The sequence below is a fragment of the Gossypium arboreum genome, chromosome 9, assembly GCF_025698485.1.
Source record: "Gossypium arboreum isolate Shixiya-1 chromosome 9, ASM2569848v2, whole genome shotgun sequence".
Taxonomy (NCBI): domain Eukaryota; kingdom Viridiplantae; phylum Streptophyta; class Magnoliopsida; order Malvales; family Malvaceae; genus Gossypium; species Gossypium arboreum.
The window spans coordinates 76,405,734-76,409,284 of NC_069078.1; the positions used below are offsets into that span (position 1 = coordinate 76,405,734).

Sequence of the window (3,551 nt, forward strand, 5' to 3'; positions counted from 1 at the left end):
GGCCTTTGATTTCCTTGACCGCCCCACGAGAAATTGGGATGGTTCCTCTAACCTACATTATAAGTATTACTATATGGGTTATTTTGAGGTCTAGAGTTATTTTTACCCATATATTGGACTTGTTCCTCCTCGATGCTAGGGATGAAGGGTTGATATTCTGTGTATGCTCCTCCTCCATTTGAATCGCACCTCATCACTGGATGTGCCTGAGTAGAACCATACAAATCATCAATCTTTTATTTAAGAGTTCTCCCTGGTTAGATAGCATAATAATCGCAGTGAGGTTGAAAACACCAGCTGCTTTTGTCGGCTTTGTCCTTAGAACCACCCAAATCATCAATCTTTTTATTTAAGAGTTCTACTTGGTTAGATAGCATAATAATCGCATCGAGGTTGAAATCACCGGCTGCTTTCATCGACTTTGTCCTTATAACTTGCCACTGATAGTTATTCAGTGACATCTCCTCAATAAATTTGTAAGCCGCTTCAGGTGTTTTGTTATTTAAAGTTCCACCGGCCGCTACGTCGATGAGTTGTCTCGTTGAAGGGTTCACACCGTTGTAAAACGTCTAAACCTGTAGCTAAAGTGGTAACCCATGGTGAGGTCACCTTCTCAAAAGATCCTTGTATCTCTTTCAGGCAACATAGAGTGTTTCTAGATCCATCTAAACAAAAGAAGAGATGTTATTCCTCAACTTAGCTATTTTAACCGGCGAACAATATTTAAGTAAAAACTTTTCGGTCATTTGTTCCCAAGTAGTGATCGACCCTCGTGGTAACGAGTTCAACCACTATTTAGCTTTGTTCTTCAATGAAAAGGGAAACAATCGAAGGCGAATGGCATCATCAGAAATGCCATTTATTTTAAAATTGTCGCAAAACTCTAAAAAATTCGCCAAGTGATTGTTTGGATCCTCATCCTGCAAACCATTAAACTGAACAAACTGTTGTATCATTTGAATTGTGTTAGGTTTCAGTTCAAAATTATTTGTAGCAATAGTAGGTCTAACTATACTTGACTCAGTTCCTATTAAATTAGGTTTAACATAATCATAAATAGTGCGTGAAGTAGGATTCTGATTTACTGGATCAGCAGCAATCGCAGGAGGTAGCGGATTTTCCTGATTTTTAACCATATCCTTAGTTGTGGTGTGAATGTCATCCTCTTGCTTTCCTCTGTGTATCTTAGGATTCGCCTTATTTCTCTTCAGTTTCTGTGAGCTGTGCGATCGATCTCACTATAAAAAAGTAATGGTCCCGACGGGTTTCTTCTAGTCATGCACTATAAAAACCTGCTAGAAGCGAATAAATGAAAAATAAGAAAAGAAAATAAAAATTTAAATTTCAATAAAAGTAAAATGGCTAAAGTAATAAAAATCGAGTGTTCCTAATACTTTAGTTCCCCGAAAATGATGCCAAAAACTTGATCGTGTGATATGATACGTGCAACAAGTTTTATAATTTTTATAATGGATTGCTCCTTGAAAACCAACTAACTATCACGGCGAAGGCAAGCGCACGTGTCGAACAGTAATATAGCTTTAGCAAGACCAGATTGTCAAACCCAAAGGAACTAAAAGTACTACTATTAACTTTCTTTTTATTATCTAGCCTAAAAATTAAGGGTTTTGTTTATCTAAACTAATTAACTAAACTAAGAACGCATAGAAAGGAAATTTGAAAAAAACTTTTGAAAAAACTGACTGATTAAGATGATACTCAAGGAAAAATCCACCTAGACTTCACTTGTTATTTAACTCTAAATCAGACTATTTATTCATTAGACTTGATCCATAGAAATCCCTAATTTATATTATTATCTCTCTCGAGACTAACAACGTCTAACCCTAGGTTGATTAATTGAAATCTCTTTCTAATTAACTCCCTACTGTTGCATTAACTCGATCTATGGATTCCCTTATTAGGTTTCACCTTAATCCGTCAAAATCTTGTCACCTTATCTCTAGGCGTGCAATCAACTCCGCTCAATTATGCCAGATCTACTCTTAGACAGGGACTTTTGCTCCTCTAAATAAGCACATCAATACTTGAATCAATATCCTGGAATATTAAAGCAAGAATTAAGAACACATAATTAAGAACAAGTTAAATATTTATCATACAATTCAGAACATAATAACAATATCTGTCTTAGGTTTCATTCCCCTTAGGTATTTAGGGGATTTAGTTCATATTTATGAAAGAAAACATCTCAAAAGAATAATGATAACAAAAAATAAAGAAAACCCAAAACTCTTGAAAGAAATTGAAGGGAGATCTTCAGTCTTGAAGATGAATCTGGCTTTTGAGATAGATCAATCATCTTTCTTCAAGTATTTCCTTGCCTCCTACCCTGTGTGTGCCTTTTTGGTACCTCCTGGGGTGTTTATATAGGCTTTAGAATGCTTCTAAACCCTAAAGAGTGGCCTTTTCCAAATAGGACTAGACTTGGGCTCGACAGGGACATGCCCGTGTGCGATTGCTTCAAACCATGTTCGAGTCTGTTGAATGGACACGGGCGTGTGAACTACCCGTGTGAGGAAGTCCAGGCCGTGTTGATTTCCCATGTTGATCCATTTTCTTCGTTTTTGGCCCGTTTTTCGCTCTTTTTACTCTTCTATGCTCTCCTAAGTATAAAACATGAAATTAAAGGATTAGGAGCATTGAATTCACCAATTCTAAGGATAATTAATCCAAAATTATGCTAAGCATGGGATAAAAATATGTATAAATTACGGTTTATCAAAAATACATGCCGGAAAATTTATGTAGTAAAGACTTTCTTTGAACATTTGGAATAGACTTGGATATTTATACCGTGATAATGAGTGATATGTGTGCTAGTGTAAGACATGTCTGGGACATACATCAGCCACAGTATGAGAGCCAGTGTAAGACATGTCTGGGACATGCATCAGCATTGAAACGAGAACTAGTGTAAGACATGTCTGGGACATGCATTGGCCTCGCGATGTACAAGCTAGTGTAAGATTTGTCTGGGACATGGCATCAGCTTATTGTGTGTCAGTGTAAGACCTGTCTGAGACATGGCATTGACACCAATAGATGAGAGCCAGTGTAAGGCCTATCTGGGACATAGCATCGGCCTCGCTATATGAAAGCCAATGTAAGAGCGTCAACATCTTAACCCATGTTAGGGCTATTGAATATCCAGTAGAATTCCAAATGGTTCGACGAAAGATTTATGATTTATATCGAGATGAGAAAGTTATGATCATGTGATGAGTGGTACATGTACTTATTTGAAATGTATGAGATGTGGGCTCAATATATGAAATATGAAATGTAATGGATGACAATGAGTAAGTTGTACCTTCGTCTACTTATGGTATTCATGAATAAGTTATGAAAGGTTATGAGCATATTGTTTTATAATGATTAGTTGATGATTTTTTTCATGAAACTTACTAAGTTTTATGCTTACCCTATTTCCTTTCCATTTTCTTTTAGTGCCGCCAAAGTATTTCGAGGATCATCGCTCACGTTGGAGAAGCCAGTCACACTATCATCTGAAGTACTTGGTATAATTA

The 3,551-nt window shown here is 36.6% G+C and overlaps 1 non-coding gene across 1 annotated transcript; it reads left to right on the forward strand.

Annotated features, from left to right (window-relative positions):
- The first annotated feature begins 591 nt into the window (after window positions 1–591).
- LOC128281288 (small nucleolar RNA R71) lies at window positions 592–698 on the forward strand. The gene has a single exon (XR_008271501.1). It is a non-coding gene; the product is annotated as a small nucleolar RNA R71 (small nucleolar RNA).
- Window positions 699–3,551: the final 2,853 nt, after the last annotated feature.